Source organism: Oncorhynchus clarkii, chromosome 3 (genome assembly GCF_045791955.1).
Source record: "Oncorhynchus clarkii lewisi isolate Uvic-CL-2024 chromosome 3, UVic_Ocla_1.0, whole genome shotgun sequence".
NCBI classification, from domain to species: domain Eukaryota; kingdom Metazoa; phylum Chordata; class Actinopteri; order Salmoniformes; family Salmonidae; genus Oncorhynchus; species Oncorhynchus clarkii.
In genome coordinates, this window is record NC_092149.1 from 21,142,655 (window position 1) to 21,163,599 (window position 20,945).

Sequence of the window (20,945 nt, forward strand, 5' to 3'; positions counted from 1 at the left end):
AGGGTTAAACTGTTCTGTCTCTGTGTTAAATGGACCCAGGTCTGGAGCTGTACTGTAAGGAACTGGTGGTGATGTCAGGGTTAAACTGTTCTGTCTCTGTGTTAGATGGACCCAGGTCTGGAGTTGTACTGTAAGGAACTGGTGGGGATGTCAGAGTTAAACTGTTCTGTCTCTGTGTTTGATGGACCCAGGTCTGGAGCTGTACTGTAAGGAACTGGTGGTGATGTCAGGGTTAAACTGTTCTGTCTCTGTGTTAAATGGACCCAGGTCTGGAGCTGTACTGTAAGGAACTGGTGGTGATGGCAGGCTTAAACTGTTCTGTCTCTGTGTTAGATGGACCCAGGTCTGGAGCTGTACTGTAAGGAACTGGTGGTGATGTCAGGGTTAAACTGCTCTGTCTCTGTGTTAGATGGACCCAGGTCTGGAGCTGTACTGTAAGGAACTGGTGATGATGTCAGGGTTAAACTGTTCTGTCTCTGTGTTAAATGGACCCAGGTCTGGAGCTGTACTGTAAGGAACTGGTGGTGATGTCAGGGTTAAACTGTTCTGTCTCTGTGTTAGATGGACCCAGGTCTAGAGCTGTATCGTAAGGAACTGGTGGTGATGGCAGGGTTAAACTGTTCTGTCTCTGTGTTAGATGGACCCAGGTCTGGAGCTGTATCGTAAGGAACTGGTGGTGATGGCAGGGTTAAACTGTTCTGTCTCTGTGTTAGATGGACCCAGGTCTGGAGCTGTATCGTAAGGAACTGGTGGTGATGGCAGCCAGGAAACTGGACAAGGCCAGGTTGATCCGTTTCGAGGAGAGGACAGGATACTTCACTTCCACTGACCTGGGCAGAACCAACCGGGCACTTCTATATCAAATACAACACCATGGAGGCACACCAGAGTTCCATAACATGATGTTATATGTACTATGTTGTATTGTACACTGAGTGTACAAAACATTAAGAACACCTGCCCTTTTCATGACATACAGTACCAGTCAAAGTTTGGACACACCTACTCATTCCATGGTTTTTCTTTATTTAGACTATTTTCTTCATTGTAGATTAATAGTGCAGACATCAAAACTATGAAATAACATATATGGAATCATGTAGTAACCACAAAAGTGTTCAACAAATCAAAATACATTTTAGATTTTAGATTCTTCAAAGTAGCCACTCTTTGCCTTGATGACAGGTTTGCGCACTCTTGGCATTCTCTCAACCAGCCTCATGAAGTAGTCACCTGGAATGTATTTCAATTAACATGGGCCAGCATCCCTGTGGAAAGCTTTCGACATCTTGTAGAGTCCATGCCCCGACAAATGGAATATTTTCTGGGAGCAAAAGGGGATGCAACTGAATATTAGTAAGGTGTTCCTAATGTTTGGTTTACTCCAATGTATTATATTATTGTAACCGGGTATAGATACCCTTCTGTGTAGGTGTAGTATGGCATGGTATTATCTACAAAAAAACTCATCATGAATGGTGGTACAGTAACATGCAATATATAACTAGATAACAGCTGTTCCTTATGTCATGTTTGTGTTTGTCCACCTCCTCCTCCATGCAGACGTTCAACGAGCTGTTCAACTCCCAGAAGACAGATGCTGACATCCTCAGCATCGTCTCCAAGACGAGGAGTTTGAACAGGTCAAGGTGAGAGTTCACAGGTCACAGTGACCTCTCCGTGAGGTCACTCATCACACATTATAGACTGCTGCAGGACACCTGCTCAACAGTATAGCAAGGTCTTGATATAGTTTAGTACCCAGGTGGAAGTGCTCCTGACTGTGTGTGTGTGTGTGTGTGTGTTTCAAGGTGCGTGATGAGGAGATGGAGGAACTAGAACAGATGCTGTGTAACTACTGTGAGCTGCTGTGGAGAACGGATACGGCAAGATCAACATCCTACTGCAGACCTACATCGGCCGGAGAGGTGGACAGCTTCTCCCTCATCTCAGACCTGTCCTACGTAGCACAGGTGGGTTACAGGCACAGCACCACACACAGCACCACACACATACTACACACAGCACCACACACAGCACCACACACACACAGCACCACACACAGCACCACACACACACACTACACACACAGCACCACACACACACTACACACAGCACCACACACACAGCACCACACACATACCACACACAGCACCACACACATACTACACACAGCACCACACACAGCACCACACACACACTACACACACAGCACCACACACACACTACACACAGCACCACACACACAGCACCACACACACACTACACACAGCACCACACACACAGCACCACACACACACTACACACAGCACCACACACACAGCACCACACACATACTACACACAGCACCACACACAGCACCACACACATACTACACACAGCACCACACACACACTACACACAGCACCACACACACAGCACCACACACACACTACACACAGCACCACACACACAGCACCACACACACACTACACACAGCACCACACACAGCACCACACATATGCTACACACAGCACCACACACAGCACCACACACATACCACACACAGCACCACACACATACTACACACAGCACCACGCACAGCACCACACACACACTACACACACAGCACCACACACACACTACACACATATGCTCTCTCTCCATCTGTTTCTCACATATACACACACACACTCATACAAACTGAACCATACCTGAAGAAACTTCAACTTGTGTACATACTCTGCTTCACCCCCAAACTGAGCTAGCCTAGCCCCTCTGAGGGGTTCAGCTCTACCCCTGTGTCCCCTGCTAGGCCGCAGCCCCTGCCAAGACTTCCCCTTCCCTCAGCCAGCAGCATATGGCGTCCACATCCTAGAGCAGACCGTTGTACTGATAGGGGTTTAGAAATGGTGTCTTAACTAATCATATAGTACACATCCATAAATGGGTTTCCTGTTTGTACCAGCATCTCCATCGTTTCAGAGGGATCATGAGGCTTTCATGAACTGTCACAGTTAATCTGCCATGCCGGCATCTCTGCATTATGCTCTTTATGAAAATCGAATGGTTTAATATATCTGATGGAAAGTAATATGTTTGGCTGGTGCATATTTCACAGTGACTGATAGCCTGGAATCTTTTTTACATTTGTAGTTTTTTTTCTCCCCGCATCCCATCCCCTCTTCCCATTCCCTTTTCCCATCCCCTCTTCCCATCCCCTCTTCCCATCCCCTCTTCCCATCCCCTCTTCCCATCCCCTCTGCTGAACCCATCTATCCATGGTTTCCGCGGTAACTGATTCCATGTGGCTGAATATTTGGAATTGTTCACAGCAAATTCCCTCTTTGCTCCTATTTCGCCCGATTTCAGATGTTCAGCCGGTTTGGATTGCTGTGACCGGGAGGCAGGCAGCCATAGTGGAATAGAGGGGATCTGATGGTTAATCCAGACTGAGGACTGATAGGTCCTGCTCCCGCATGATACTGCCACTACACACCAACAGAGACACACACACACACACACACACACACACACACACACACACACACACACACACACACACACACACACACACACACACACAAGCACAGAGATAAAGTTGCATACATACATATATGTGCGCACACTCACAAACACTGGCAGACTCACCATCTCTCTCTCTCTCACACACACACACACACACACACACACACACACACATACACACACACACAGACACAGACACACACACACACACACACACACACACACACACACACACACACACACACACACACACACACACACACAGACACAGACACACACACTCTCTCTCTCTACCAAGGGCTAACTCCCTGTCTCTCATGCATACCCACACACTCCTCAATGGCTTTAGCAACTGGATGATAGATAGAGCTGTTCTGCAGGCCGGTGCACTTGACCGCAGGACACCAGGAGTTCTCCTGAGAGAGTAGATTATTGTACATGAGCGCTGAGAGACCTGAGACCACAGTTCACCTGTGTTTACTGCATGCTCTTAAAGACACATGCACACAAAATAACTGGAGAATGAAGGCAGCTTAATCATGAAGTTAGTCAATCTCAATAATCTCCCTGGTTGGAACTATGCTGGTGCTGTGACACGGACTGTGAGGCCTGATGTGTTTTGGCTGTTGGTTGTTATTTGGAGTATGAGTGTAGGCTCAGTAAGGGTGTGAGTGTAGGGTCTGTAAGAGTGTAAGTGTAGGCTCCGTAAGGGTGTGAGTGTAGGCTCAGTAAGGGTGTGAGTGTAGGCTCAGTAAGTGTGTGAGTGTAGGCTCAGTAAGGGTGTGAGTGTAGGCTCAGTAAGTGTGTGAGTGTAGGCTCAGTAAGGGTGTGAGTGTAGGGTCAGTAAGGGTGTAAGTGTAGGGTTTTCTCTCCAGAGGGTTTGATGTAGGAGTGAGGTTGCCCTAGTGGCCTTTTAACCAGCAGCAGACCAACATCTGGCCCAGCTGGTGTTTCTGTGTCTCTACCTATCTATATGCCTGTCTCTATGTCTGCCTGCCTGTCTCTGTCCATCCTCCCACTCAACCACATGTCCCGGACAGAAGCAGATCTGACCAATCTATCACAGATAGCAGCCTTGCCCCGACTTATCCATCACAACAGAGCCAGACCCAACAAATCAATCCCAGCACGGCCAATCCATCATGTCATTAACACCTGCCCAAATCAATAAGAGCCCAGCCACGTCAAATCTGACCAGTTTATCAGCGAGCAGCGCCAACCACCTGACCCATCTGTCAGGACAGACATGAGCAATTCATCATCGCACAGCCAGGCCTGACCCATGTTTCAGAACAGAGCCTGATCATACCAGTCCCGCGGCTCTCGATCAGACATGATTAATCGTCCTACATCTTGATGGATTATTTCAGTCTCTGCATGACTCTCTCTGTCCTGCTGTACCCATTGTAGAACACTGCTCTAAGTCTGGCTGTAGCCTGTGTGTTTTTACACCTGCTGTAATACACTACTCCAATTGTGACTATCTGTCTGTCCTTGTTTTTCTACTATAGAATGCCACTCAAAGTGTAACTGTGTGTGTGTATTTCGTCCCTGTGTAGAACGCAGCTCGTATCGTCAGGGCTCTGTTTGAGATTGCTCTGAGGAAACGCTGGCCTGCCATGACCTACCGCCTGCTCAACCTGTGTAAAGTGATAGACAAGCGTCTGTGGGGCTTCGCTCACCCCCTGAGACAGTTCTCCATCCTGCCTCACAACGTGCTGGCCCGTCTGGAGGAGAAGAAACTGTGGACAAACTGAAAGATATGCAGAAGGACGAGAAAGGTGAGACAATACTGGGCCAGGTGTGGTTCACTACCAAATTAGACACAATTCTATTGTGTTCTGTAGATGTGTGTGTGTGTGTGTGTGTGTGTGTGTGTGTGTGTGTGTGTGTGTGTGTGTGTGTGTGTGTGTGTGTGTGTGTGTGTGTGTGAGTATGCGCTCGCTCGCGCAGCGTGCTATACCTCTCCCCTCTCTCTCTGTGTCCCAGGTCACATGCTCCACCATGTGAACATCGGGTTGAAGGTGAAGCAGTGTGTCCACCCTTCCATACTGATGGAGGCCACCATCCAACCAATCACACGCACCGTGCTCAGGATCCGCCTCCAGATCACCCCCGACTTCCAGTGGCACGACCAGGTAACCATGTCGACCTCACATAGGATCACCTCGATGTCTCTCGCTCTCTCTCTCTCCCTCACACACACACAGTACACTCTTTAAGTGTGTCTAAATGCTGTTAACAGTAGAAATATGTTAGTGTGAAGTGTCAGTAGTCTGTCAGTATGGAGCTGTCCTCTCCACCAATGGCCCTGCTCCTTTCCTCCTCCAGCCTGTGGTAGATTAATAAGTGAAAAGTGGGAATCTCGCTGCTGTTTTACCTCTGTAGCTTCTGAAAATGAACGAGGTGGAGCAGCCAGCTGCTGAAACAACCCTGCAGCGTCTGATTCCCATCACTGTGTTTCCCTCCTCATCACAGACTTTACCTCTGGAAGTGTACTGGTTGAGGGCTCTTCTTTTCTTTTGATGGTTCAAATGAAGGTTTATTTAAAGGGGAGATGGCTGATTCTAGATCAGTGTTTAGGTGCATCACCTTCTTGTACTATTATCCTGCGGCTTTAATACTACATGTGAGTTTGGCTATAGAATCTCTATGGAGATTGGAGAATGTCATTGAGGCAGATGACTCCTGTAGTTTGTGAGGGAGTCAGGGTGGAATAGGAGGCCCGCTGTAGCCAGGCTGTGTATGAAGATGAATGTTTGTGTGATTAGCGATGCATGCTCTGCTCATGGGAGAGTTGTAATGGGACACCCCCAGCTTAGCCAGTGATCCCTGCTGCATATGTACACACGCCTTGCCGCGCAAGCTAGCCACGACACATGTAGAGACACATGAGATCTCCTTCTCCCTAACTCTAACCCAAGCCACAGACTCCAGGATCATGACTCATTCTAATAGGGAGTTGGATGTCGTTTTCTAATATTAATGTGTGGTTCCCCACTCCCTTTAGTGTTTTTCTATTTTGGGGTCATCCGAATGTTGTGCATTTATCATGAGTAGGACCCAGAATTGTTCCTGGTTCAGGTCACATGGTTGGGAATAACTCCTAGCCCTAATCAAGAGTAGTGTCCCTGATATCTTTAGACATTTACACAAGAGGGCTAGGGACCAGGCCAGAAGATGACATTATAGCTGTTGTTTTAGTGTGTTTGTCTGTGCAAACTGGACTGTGTCCTCTCTCCATGTGTCATAAAGCCGTCTCCTGGACCTGTGGTCTGTTAGCCAGACAGCAGTTGTTTCCACAGCAGTGGAAAGGAATTAGCGTACAGTGTTCTACAGGGGGTCAGCGCCGAGCAGAGAAATGCACAGTACAGTGCACCTCCTACTGGGGAGAGAGGAGAGGGTAGGGCTGATGTTTCTGTTTGGAGTCACCCCAAAACCCATTCCTGAACGTTTTACACACATACACACATGCACCACAACACACGCACCTACTAACAAATATACAAGTACATTGCTTTGTTTTGAATTGCTACTATCTGGTTAAACAACCTGGGAGTGCTCTGATCTTCTAATGCCACTGATTCTTCATGCTTCTGCCCTCTCCTCTCCTCTGCCTCTCCTCTCCTCTCTCCTCTGCCTCTCCTCTCGCCTCTGCCTCTATCCTCTGCCTCTCCTCTCCTCTCTCCTCTGCCTCTCCTCTCTCCTCTGCCTCTCCTCTCTCCTCTGCCTCTATCCTCTGCCTCTCTCCTCTCTCCTCTGCCTCTCTCCTCTCTCCTCTGCCTCTATCCTCTGCCTCTCTCCTCTCTCCTCTGCCTCTCTCCTCTCTCCTCTGCCTTTCTCCTCTCTCCTCTGCCTCTCCTCTCTCCTCTGCCTCTCCTCTCCCCTCTCCTCTCTTAGTGTCATGGTTCAGTGGGAGAGGTCTGGTGGCTGTGGGTGGAGGACCCCATCATCTACCATTCAGAGTATCTGCTCCTACAGAAGAAATAGGTGGGTTTCTGGGTACCATTAACTTCTAGAATGTGTCTGAGAGCCACTCCTGTGTTCCCTTCGGGCAAAGGTTGCCCCTAACTACAGATCTAGGATCAGATTACCTGACCCATAATCCTAACCTTAACCATTACGGGTATGGAATATATCTGACCCTGTATCAGTGGATATGGTTGAGCCTAGTCTTTCTTACCTTGTGTGTGTTTTCCCCACAGACGCTGTGTCAGACCGCTGGCTGGGCTCAGAGGCTGTCTGCATTATCAACTTCCAACACCTCATCCTGCCTGAGAGACATCCCCCACATACTGGTACTGTACGACAGACTCACACGCACAGACAGACCAACCCTCAGAGGTGTACAGATGAAACAACTCTTCATACTTCACACACACACCTTTCTTTGTCTTTTTTCCTTGACAAAGCATACGTTGTCTCAATGTTGCCCTGTGGATTCTCAGAGCTGCTGGACCTGCAGCCGTTGCCCATCACCGCCCTGGGGAACCCGGAGTACGAGAGTCTGTACAAGTTCACCCACTTCAATCCCATCCAGACACAGATCTACCACACCGACACCAACGTCCTGCAGGGGGCGCCAACGGGCTCCGGTAAAACCATCACTGCCGAGTTGGCCATGTTCCGAGTCTTCAACCAGTACCCTACCTCCAAGCTCTGTCTGCCCCCCTTCACTCTATCTCTCTCTCTTTTTCTCTTTCTATATCGCTATACATTTCTCTCTGTTTATATCCTTGCTCTGTGTGTGTTCTCAGGTGGTGTACATTGCCCCTCTGAAAGCTCTGGTCAGGGAGAGGATTGAGGACTGGAAGATCAAGATAGAGGAAAAACTGGGGAAGAAGTGAGAGAGACGTGGTTATAACCATGGCATTTCTGTTGCATTCACATCTCCCAACACCATCAGCTGTGGTATATCCATCCATCCATCCATCCATCCATCCATCCATCCATCCATCCATCCATCTATCCATCCATCTATTGTCTCTTTCTTGCTCTCTCCCTCCTTCCCTCTCTCCTCGTCGCTAGGGTTGTGGAGCTGACAGGTGATGTGACTCCAGACATGCGGGTCATCGCCGCGGCCGACCTGATCGTGACCACGGCGGAGAAGTGGGACGGCGTGAGTCGCTAAAGGCAGAACCGCAGCTACGTCCAGAAAGTAGCCATCCTCATCATCGTTGAGATCCACCTGCTAGGTACCACAGCCTAGTTCTATCTAGAAGCATATAGAGAGATCTTTAATATCTATGGGTATGGTTCTTGCCTCACAAACCCCATGAAATCAAAACTTTTACCCTCATACAAACAGAATGTTCTATAGAGCCTAAACTTTAACCCTCATAAACCCTCATACAAACAGAATGTTCTATAGAGCCTAAACTTTAACCCTTATAAACCCTCATACAAGCAGAACGTTCTATAGAGCCTAAACTTTTACCTTCATAAACCCTCATACAAACAGAACGTTCTATAGAGCCTAAACATTAACCCTCATAAACCCTCATACCAACAGAATGTTCTATAGAGCCTAAACTTTAACCCTCATAAACCCTCATACAAGCAGAACGTTCTATAGAGCCTAAACTTTAACCATCACACAAAAAACATTCTTATAGAATTCTAAAGAGTTAATAATAATACTACTCTCCATAGTGAAGTGCTTTGTCAAACTTTCTCACACTGGATTGTACCACTGTGTCTCACACTGGTCCATACCACTGTGCCTGTATCCCAGGGGAGGACAGAGGTCCTGTGCTGGAGGTCATAGTGTCCAGGACCAACTTCATCTTCTCCCACGCCAACAAGACTGTGCGGTGGTGGGCCTGTCCACGGGCGAGCTCTCCATAGCAACCACATACTGGACACTACAAGCATCGTGAAACGCCGCTCCTGGTAGGAGTTGCACTTAGGCTCAGACCTAGGATCAGTTTCTTATCTGAATCAGGCATTACAACAGTGTTCTACCCTGATCATACCAAGACATCTCCTGTAGTTAAAACCTGCTCATCCTTTCACCTTTTGACCTCCTGTCCTGTGTTCAGATAGACTTCATGTCTCTATCATCAATTGGAGGTTTTGTAATTGACATTGTTGTTCTCAAGCCAACCAGTAACCACATTTATGGTGTTAGCCAGTGTTTTTTAGGGTTCATGTATTCGCCTCCCCTTTTCCTATTTAATAAATGTATATAATAAGAGTTATTAGAATAATACTGCTGTTTTTGGCAGGGAATCCGTGTAATAGTTTTGACCACAGTACGGTAATGGTTTGGAGTTCTGTTTCTCTGGAGCCATGCTGGAGTTGCTCTGGTAATCAACAGAAATCACGGCACCAATGCGGACAGATGACTAGACAGTTTAATAATAATAATAATAGCAGTAATCATATCAGAAGGGTATTTAATAACCTCCTTGTCCACCGCAGAGAGACATGGGAACTCTTGTATGCCTGCATGTCCAACATGACCCCAGTCACACATGAAAAGCACATGTAGACAGACACTCTTTACATTCACTTAGTATTTTCTTTTTGAGATAAAAATGTATATCTGATGAAAAACATTTTATATAACATTTATAAAGCATTCATAAGCATTTACAGCTGCTTATTACTGAAAGTTATAAAGTGTTACCATAACGTCATTTGTAATGCTTTTAAAACATTGCTCTGAAATTCCACCTGTATCCTACCATTCCAGTCTTCTCTGTGACGGTATTGGTTGTCTAAACGTTGTGTTACTGTTGCAGTGTCCCTGGCAGACAGATTGTCTGGTTATAAATCGGGCTGTTTAGACTGGGGACGGGAGGGACTGGGGATGTTGGCTGGGTTTAGATGCCCAATACATTATCCAGGCCTTTAGATATGTGTACACACGCGCCTGCCCTGCCTGGCCACTCCACACGCCACAATGCACTGCTGCCCTACCCAGCGAGCCTCTGAGCACACCAGACAAAAAGCGCTCAGTTCCCTGTCCCTCTCCCCAGGACAAGGACAATGACAAACCTTTAGACACCCAGATGGGCCTTGCTTCCAGCTGGACTCACTTTATCTATCTATCACTCTCTGCCTCTCTCTCTCTCATTCTGGTTCTCTTTCATCCACTGTCTCTCTCTCTCTCTCTCTCCTCTCTCTCTCTCTCTCTCTCCTCTCTCTCTCTCTCTCTCTCTCTCTCTCTCTCTCTCTCTCTCTCTCTCTCTCTCTCTCTCTCTCTCTCTCTCTCTCTCTCTCTCTCTCTCTCTCTCTCTCACTGACTGACTGAGAGAAAACATTCATTCTCTTTCTATGGTTCTATATCCGGTTCTCTTTCATCCACTGTCTAACTCTCTCTCTTTGCCTCTCCCCCTTTCTTACAGGTGGGTTTGTTTAACTTCCGGCCCTCTGTGCGTCCCGTCCCATTGGAGTTTCACATCCACGGCTTCCCAGGACAGGCCAGCATGAACAAGCCTGTGTTCCAAGGTACAATATACCACACACAGAAACTACACTGTGCATCCCCCCTCTATATCGCTCTCTCAATATCTATATATATATATATATCTCCCCCCCTCCCCCCCAGCGATTCGCAGTCACTCTCCAGCCATGCCTGTTCTTATCGTTGTGTCGTCGCGGCGACAGACTCATCTGACAGCTCTAGAGCTGATAGCCTTCCTGGCCACGGAGGACGACCCCAACCAGTGGCTGCACCAGGACAAGACTCAGGTGACCAGGCTTATACTTGCTACCTCCTAGTGGAACTAACCCTGTAATCAGAGCTGTATACATCTACAGTATTTCTCTCTCGCTCGCTCTCTCTTAGTCTCTACCTCCTCTGACTGTTCCTCCAGTCTTCCTATTCCTCGTCCTCTGCTGCTTGTTGCTCTCTCCTTTCTCATCGTCTCCTTCCTTCTGATATTCTCTCTCTCTAAGCACTTGTTTTAGTGTAATTACAGAGGGAACTCAAACCAATTTCTACAGGAAACGCCTGTGTCATATCCCATTATTTTCTCTGCATACTTCAGGATTATTTCAAGATGAGAAAATGTGCTCTGATAGAAGATGGGCAGTAATTAACTTAACATGTGTGTCTGACATATAGGGGCCCATAAACAAGGAGAATTTCTTAAAATATAAACACACACACACTAGCTAATGCTCTCTCTCCTGCTATCTCTCTCACACACACACATTAAAAAACAGTAAAACAATGTATTTGCTCAGGCCTGGATGTGGATACAGAGAGCAGAGCGGTGTTGGGTATGGATACAGAGAGCTGAGCGGTGTTGGATGTGAATACAGAGAGCTGAACGGTGTTGGATGTGGATACAGAGAGCAGAGCGGTGTTGGATGTGGATACAGAGAGCAGAGCGGTGCTGGATGTGGATACAGAGAGCAGAGCTGTGTTGGATGTGGAAACAGAGAGCAGAGCGGTGTTGGATGTGGATACAGAGAGCAGAGCGGTATTGGATGTGGGTACAGAGAGCAGAGTGGTATTGGATGTGGATACAGAGAGCAGAGAGCAGAGCGGTGTTGGATCTGGATACAGAGAGCAGAGCGGTGTTGGATATGGATACAGAGAGCAAAGCTGTGTTGGATGTGGAAACAGAGAGCAGAGCGGTGTTGGATGTGGATACAGAGAGCAGAGCGGTATTGGATGTGGATACAGAGAGCAGAGCTGTATTGGATGTGGATACAGAGAGCAGAGAGCAGAGCGGTGTTGGATCTGGATACAGAGAGCAGAGCGGTGTTGGATATGGATACAGAGAGCAAAGCTGTGTTGGATGTGGAAACAGAGAGCAGAGCGGTGTTGGATGTGGATACAGAGAGCAGAGCGGTATTGGATGTGGATACAGAGAGCAGAGCTGTGTTGGATGTGGAAACAGAGAGCAGAGCGGTGTTGGATCTGGATACAGAGAGCAGAGCGGTGTTGGATATGGATACAGAGAGCAAAGCTGTGTTGGATGTGGAAACAGAGAGCAGAGCGGTGTTGGATGTGGATACAGAGAGGAGAGCAGTATTGGATGTGGATACAGAGAGCAGAGCGGTGTAGGATGTGGATACAGAGAGCAGAGCGGTGTTGGATGTGGATACAGAGAGCAGAGCGGTATTGGATGTGGATACAGAGAGCAGAGCGGTATTGGATGTGGATACAGAGAGCAGAGAGCAGAGCGGTGTTGGATCTGGATACAGAGAGCAGAGCGATGTTGGATATGGATACAGAGAGCAAAGCTGTGTTGGATGTGGAAACAGAGAGCAGAGCGGTGTTGGATGTGGATACAGAGAGCAGAGCGGTATTGGATGTGGATACAGAGAGCAGAGCTGTATTGGATGTGGATACAGAGTGCAGAGAGCAGAGCGGTGTTGGATCTGGATACAGAGAGCAGAGCGGTGTTGGATATGGATACAGAGAGCAAAGCTGTGTTGGATGTGGAAACAGAGAGCAGAGCGGTGTTGGATGTGGATACAGAGAGCAGAGCGGTATTGGATGTGGATACAGAGAGCAGAGCTGTGTTGGATGTGGAAACAGAGAGCAGAGCGGTGTTGGATCTGGATACAGAGAGCAGAGCGGTGTTGGATATGGATACAGAGAGCAAAGCTGTGTTGGATGTGGAAACAGAGAGCAGAGCGGTGTTGGATGTGGATACAGAGAGCAGAGCAGTATTGGATGTGGATACAGAGAGCAGAGCGGTGTAGGATGTGGATACAGAGAGCAGAGCGGTGTTGGATGTGGATACAGAGAGCAGAGCGGTGTTGGATAGGGATACAGAGAGCAGAGCGGTGTTGGATGTGGATACAGAGAGCAGAGTGGTGTTGGATGTGGATACAGAGAGCAGAGCGGTGTTGGATGTGGATACAGAGAGCAGAGCGGTGATGGATGTGGATACAGATTGCTGAGCGGTGTTGGAAGTGGATACCGAGAGCAGAGGGGTGTTGTGTGTGGATACATAGAGCAGAGCGGTGTTGGATGTGGATACAGAGAGCTGAGCAGAGCGGTGTTGGTTGTGGATACAGAGAGCAGAGCGGTGTTGGATGTGGATACAGAGAGCTGAGCGGTGTTGGATGTGGATACAGAGAGCTGAGCGGTGTTGGATGTGGATACAGAGAGCAGAGCGGTGATGGATGTGGATACAGATTGCTGAGCGGTGTTGGAAGTGGATACCGAGAGCAGAGGGGTGTTGTGTGTGGATACATAGAGCAGAGCGGTGTTGGGTGTGGATACAGAGAGCTGAGCGGTGTTGGATGTGGATACAGAGAACAGAGCGGTGATGGATGTGGATACAGAGAGCAGAGCGGTGTTGGATGTGGATACAGAGAGCAGAGCGGTGTTGGATGTGGATACAGAGAGCAGAGCGGTGATGGATGTGGATACAGAGAGCAGAGCGGTGTTGGATGTGGATACATAGAGCAGAGCGGTGTTGGATGTGGATACAGAGAGCAGAGCGGTGTTGGATGTGGATACAGAGAGCAGAGCGGTGTTGGATGTGGATACAGAGAGCAGAGCGGTGTTGGTTGTGGATACAGAGAGCAGAGCGGTGTTGGATGTGGATACAGAGAGCTGAGCGGTGTTGGATGTGGATACAGAGAGCTGAGCGGTGTTGGATGTGGATACAGAGAGCAGAGCGGTGATGGATGTGGATACAGATTGCTGAGCGGTGTTGGAAGTGGATACCGAGAGCAGAGTGGTGTTGTGTGTGGATACATAGAGCAGAGCGGTGTTGGGTGTGGATACATAGAGCAGAGCAGTGTTGGGTGTGATACAGACAGCTGAGCGGTGTTGGATGTGGATACAGAGCACAGAGCGGTGATGGATGTGGATACAGAGAGCAGAGCGGTGTTGGATGTGGATACAGAGAGCAGAGCGGTGTTGGATGTGGATACAGAGAGCAGAGCGGTGATGGATGTGGATACAGAGAGCAGAGCGGTGTTGGATGTGGATACATAGAGCAGAGCGGTGTTGGATGTGGATACAGAGAGCAGAGCGGTGTTGGATGTGGATACAGAGAGCAGAGCGGTGTTGGATGTGGATACAGAGAGCTGAGCGGTGTTGGATGTGGATACAGAGAGCAGAGCGGTGTTGGATGTAGATACAGAGAGCAGAGCGGTGTTGGATGTGGATACAGAGAGCTGAGCGGTGTTGGATGTGGATACAGAGAGCTGAACGGTGTTGGATGTGTGTCTGGTGTATAATCCCTCATATTGGGCCTTATGAAGTCACAGTAGGCTTGGCGTTGTAAAATATGGATATTAACATGTTTTATGGGGCTGCTCGCCTTTCACACCAAGCCTGTGGTCTGAGCGAAATATAGAGCTCTGACTGACTTCAAACCCCAACTCGTAAAATACACACACACACACACACACACACACACACACACACACACAGAGCAAACTAGTCCTTAGTACTGGATATATATATCTTGTTTTATTTAACCTTTATTTAAATAGGCAAGTCAGTTAAGAACAAATTCTTATTTTCAATGACGGCCTAGGAACAGTGGGTTAACTTCCTTGTTCAGAGGCAGAACGACAGATTTTTACCTTGTCAGCTCGGGTATTCGATGTAACCTTTCGGTTACAAGTCCAACGCTCTAACCACTAGGCTACCTGCCGTATATGCAGCAGAAACATCTATTTCACAGGACACATTTCATCCTTTCTGCTCCATATTTCCTAGCTCTGTGTTTCTGTCTGTGTGTGTGTGAGAACCTGACATTTACTGTATGTGTATTTTTAGCCCTGGGTGTGTTGAACTGGCCCTGCAGTGTGTGTGTGTTCCAGTGATATATGCTGCTCCCTGCTGTGTTTCTGTACTGGCCGTGTAGCTGCTGGAGTCCCTGTGGTTTGAGTGACAGGCGGCTGGCGCTAGCTGCCTCAGTCTCAGTGGGGGTCCCTCCATCCCGCCCTCCGTCTCCTCTCTGCCCGAGTTAGCCTTATGATCTCTCTATTACTTCCTCTGCTGCAGTTAGCCCCTCTCCCGCCTTCCTTCCTCTGTGAACATGTACCCCTCGTCCTCCATGTAACTCTCCCTGTAAAACCCTCTCAAATGTTTTGCTTGCTCTGTCCTACATGTTTTCTGTTTTTTTCTCCACCTCCCTTTTCTCCATTCCTTCCGTAGCCCCCCTCCCTGCTTATGTCCAACAATGTCTTCTTCGTCATGGAGGTGTCTTCTAGTCCTACACTGTGTACTGCTTTACTGTATATCTATTGGTCGAGAAGATAAGGTCTTGTGCTGTGATTGGTTAATGTTATACAGATGACAGACATCATCGCCACGGTGAGGGAGTCCACCCTGAAGCTGACGTTGGTGTTTGGTATCGGCATGCAACACACTGGTCTACACCAGAGAGACAGGAAGACTGTGGAGGAACTGTTTGTCAACTGCAAGATCCAGGTAGGACCCAGATAGGTCCAGGTAGAACCATGTAGGACCCTGATAGATCCTAGTAGACCCAGGTAGGACCCTGATAGGTCCAGGTAGAACCATGTAGGACACTGATAGATCCTAGTAGACCCAGGTAGGACTCTAATAGGTCCAGGTAGAACCAGGTAGGATTCCTGACAGATCCAGGTAGATTCTGGTAGGACCCTGACAGGTCCAGGTAGGACCCTGACAGGTCCAGGTAGGACCCTGACAAGTCCAGGTAGGACCCTGACAGGTCCCTGACAGGTCGAGGTAGGACCCTGACAGGTCCAGGTAGGACCCTGACAGGTCCAGGTAGAATCAGGTAGCACCCTGATAGGTTCAGGTGGGATAGGACCCTGATAGGACCAGGTGGGATAGGACCCTGATAGGTCCAGGTGGGACCAAGGTAGGACCCCGATAGGTCCAGGTGGGACCAAGGTAGGACCCCGATAGGTCCAGCTGGAACCAAGGTAGGACCCTGATAGGTCCAGGTGGAACCCAGGTAGGACCCTGATTAGGTCCAGGTAGAACCGGGTAGGACCCTGACAGGTCCAGGTGGGACCCAGGTAAGAACCTGATAGGTCCAGGCAGGACCTGATAGGACCCTGACAGGTCCAGTTAGGACCCTGACAGGTCCAGGTAGAAACTGTTTGGACCATGACAGGTCCAGGTAGAACCTGGTAAGACCCTGACAGGTCCAGGTAGAATCAGGTAGGACCCTGACAGGTCCAGGTAGAACCTGGTAGGACCCTGACAGGTCCAGGTAGATCCTCATTGGACCCTGACAGGTCCAGATAAAACCTGGTAGGACCCTGACAGGTCCAAGTGGGACCCAGGTAGGACCCTGACAGGTCCAGGTAGAACCTGGTAGGACCCTGACAGGTCCAGGTAGGACCCTGACAGGACCCTGATAGGACCAGGTGGGATAGGACCCTAATAGGTCCAGGTAGGACCCCGATAGGTCCAGGTGGGACCAAGGTAGGACCCCGATAGGTCCAGTTGAGACCAAGATAGGACCCCGATAGGTCCAGGTGGAACCAAGGTAGGACCCTGATATGTCCAGGTGGAACCCAGGTAGGACCCTGATTAGGTCCAGGTAGAACCGGGTAGGACCCTGACAGGTCCAGGTGGGACCCAGGTAAGACCCTGATAGGTCCAGGCAGGACCTGGTAGGATCCTGACAGGTCCAGTTAGGACCCTGACAGGTCCAGGTAGGAACTGTTTGGACCATGACAGGTCAGGGGTAGAACCTGGTAAGACCCTGACAGGTCCAGGTAGAATCAGGTAGGACCCTGACAGGTCCAGGTAGAACCTGGTAGGACCCTGACAGGTCCAGTTAGGACCCTGACAGGTCCAGGTAGAAACTGTTTGGACCATGACAGGTCCAGGTAGAACCTGGTAGGACCCTGACAGGACCAGATTGGACCCAGGTAGGACCCTGACAGGTCCAGGTGGGATCGTTCCAAGTGGGATAGGACCCTGATAGGTCCAGGTGGGACCCAGGTAGGACCCTCCTGGTGGGACCCAGGTAAGACCCTGATTGATCCAGGCAGATCCTCATTGGACCCTGACAGGTCTAGGTAGATCCTCATTGGACCCTGACAGGTCCAGATAAAACCTGGTAGGACCCTGACAGGTCCAGTTGGGACCCAGGTAGGACCCTGACAGGTCCCGGTGGGACCCAGGTAGGACCCTGACAGGTCCCAGTGGTACCCAGGTAGGACTTTGACAGGTCCAGGTGGGACCTGGTAGGACCCTGACAGGTCCAGGTAGATCCTCATTGGACCCTGAAAGGTCCAGATAAAACCTGGTAGGACCATGACAGGTCCAAGTGGGACCCAGGTAGGACCCTGACAGGTCCCGGTGGGACCCAGGTAGGACCCTGACAGGTCCCAGTGGTACCCAGGTAGGACACTGATAGGTCAAGTTGGGACCCAGGTAGGACCCTGATTGGTCCAGGTGGGACCCAGGTAGGACACTGATAGGTCAAGTTGGGTCCCAGGTAGGACCCTGATTGGTCCAGGTGGGACCCAGGTCCGACCCTGATTAGGTCCAGGTGGGACCCAGGTAAGACCTTGACAGGTCCAGGTAGAACCTGGTAGGATCCTGACATGTCCAGGTAGAACCTGGTAGGATCCTGACATGTCCAGGTAGAACCTGGTAGAACCCTGACAGGTCCAGGTAGAACCTGGTAAGACCATGAGAGGTCCAGGTAGAATCACGTAGGACCCTGACAGGTCCAGATAAAACCTGGTAGGACCCTGACAGGTCCATGTGCGACCCAGGTAGAACCCTGACAGGTCCCAGTGGGACCCAGGTAGGATCCTGACAGGTCCCAGTTGGACCCAGGTATGACTCTGACAGGTCCAGGTGGGACCCAAGGTAGGACCCTGACATGTCCAGATAAAACCTGGTAGGACCCTGACAGGACCAGGTAGGACCCAGGTAGGACCCTGGCAGGTCCAGGTGGGACCCAGGTAGGACCCTGGCAGGTGCAGGTGTGACCCAGGTAGGACCCTGGCAGGTGCAGGTGGGACCCAGGTAGGACCCTCCTGGTGGGACCCGGGTAAGACCCTTATTGGTCCAGGTGGAACCTAGGTAGGACCCTGACAGGTCCAGGTAGAACCTGGTAGGACCCTGACAGATCCAGGTAGATCCTCATTGGACCCTGACAGTTCCAGATAAAACCTGGTAGGACCCTGACAGGTCCAAGTGGGACCCAGGTAGGACCCTGACAGGTCCCGGTGGGACCCAGGTAGGACCCTGACAGGTCCCGGTGGTACCCAGGTAGGACTCTGACAGGTCCAGGTGGGACCCAGGTAGGACCCTGACAGGTCCAGGTGGGATTGGACTCTGATTGGTCCATGTGGGATAGGTCCCTGATAGGTCCAAGTGGGATTGGACTCTGATAGGTCCAGTTGGGACCCAGGTAGGACCCTGATTGGTCCAGGTGGGATCCAGGTGGGACCCTGATTAGGTGCAGGTGGGACCCAGGTAGGACCTTAACAGGTCCTGGTGGGCCCCATGTAAGTCCCTGACAGATCCAGGTGGGACCATGACAGGTCCAGGTAGAACCAGGTAGGACCCTAACAGGTCCAGGTAGAACCTGGTAGGAGCTTGACAGGTCCAGGGGGGACCCAGGTAGGACCCTCCTGGTGGGACCAGGTAAGACACTGATTGGTCCAGTTGGGACCTACGTAGGACCCTGACAGGTCCAGGTAGATTCAGGTAGGACCCTGACACATCCAGCTAGAACCTGGTAGGACCCTGACAGGTCCAGGTAGAACCTGGTAGGACCCTGACAGGTCCAGGTAGAACCTGGTAGGACCCTGACAGTTCCAGGTAGATCCTCATTAGACCCTGACAGGTCCAGATAAAACCTGGTAGGACCCTGACTGGGACCCAGGTATGACCCTGATTAGGTCCAGGTGGGACCCAGGTAGGGACCCCGGTAGGACCCTGATTAGGTCCAGGTGGAACCCAGGTAAGACCCTGACAGGTCCAGGTGGGAACCAGGTAAGACACTGACAGGTCCAGGTAGAACCAAGTAGGACACTAACAGGTCCAGGTAGAACCTGGTAGGAACCTGACAGGTCCAGGTAGAACCTGGTAGGATCCTGACAGGTCCAGATAAACCCTGGTAGGACCCTGACTGGGCCATGTAGGATCCTGACAGGTCCAGGTGGGATAGGGCCCTGATAGGTCCAGGTGGGACCCAGGTAAGATCCTGATAGGTCCAGGTGGGGCCCAGGTAGAACCCTGACAGGTCCAGGTACAACTAGGTAGGACCATGACAGGTCCAGGTAGGACCTGGTTGGACACTGATATGTCCAGGTAGGACTGGGTGGACACTGATATGTCCAGGTAGAACCTGGTAGGACACTGACAGGTCCAGGTAGGACCCTGACAGGTCCAGGTGGGACCCTGATAGGTCCAGGTAAGACCCTGATAGGACAGTGACACACAGACAGACGACTCTCACACAGGTATGACACAGACAGGTGACACGGGTAAAAAACAAATAATAGACACTCATACATGAATGACACACTGAGGTTCCTCCTACAGGTGTATACGTATTGAATAGTTACAGGTTTATACATATTGAATAGTTACAGGTTTATACGTATTGAATAGTTACAGGTTTATACGTATTGAATAGTTGCAGGTATATACATATTGAATAGTTGCAGGTAGAATAGTTATAGGTTTATACGTATTGAATAGTTACAGGTATATACGTACTGAATAGTTACAGGTGTATACATATTGAATAGTTACAGGTTTATACGTATTGAATAGTTGCAGGTATGTACATATTGAATAGTTGCAGGTAGAATAGTTATAGGTTTATACGTAATGAATAGTTGCAGGTATATACGTATTGAATAGTTGCAGGTATATACGTATTGAATAGTTACAGGTGTATACGTATTGAATAGTTGCAGGTATATACGTATTGAATAGTTACAGGTGTATACGTATTGAATAGTTGCAGGTATATACGTATTGAATAGTTGCAGGTATATACGTATTGAATAGTTACAGGTGTATACGTATTGAATAGGTGCAGGTATATACGTATTGAATAGTTACAGGTTTATACGTATTGAATAGGTGCAGGTATATACGTATTGAATAGGTGCAGGTGTATACGTATTGAATAGGTGCAGGTATATACGTATTGAATAGGTGCAGGTATATACGTATTGAATAGTTGCAGGTATATACATATTGAATAGTTGCAGGTAGAATAGTTATAGGTTTATACATATTGAATAGTTGCAGGTATATACGTATTGAATAGTTACAGGTATATACGTATTGAATAGTTACAGGTAGAATAGTTATAGGTTTATACGTATTGAATAGTTGCAGGTATATACGTATTGAATAGGTGCAGGTATATACGTATTGAATAGTTGCAGGTATATACGTATTGAATAGTTGCAGGTATATACGTATTGAATAGTTACAGGTAGAATAGTTATAGGTTTATACGTATTGAATAGTTGCAGGTATATACGTATTGAATAGTTGCAGGTAGAATAGTTATAGG

General features: G+C 49.1%; 1 pseudogene; it reads left to right on the forward strand.

Annotated features, from left to right (window-relative positions):
• Positions 1–20,945, forward strand: part of LOC139385148 (activating signal cointegrator 1 complex subunit 3-like) — a 175,375-nt pseudogene that overhangs the window by 129,413 nt on the left and 25,017 nt on the right.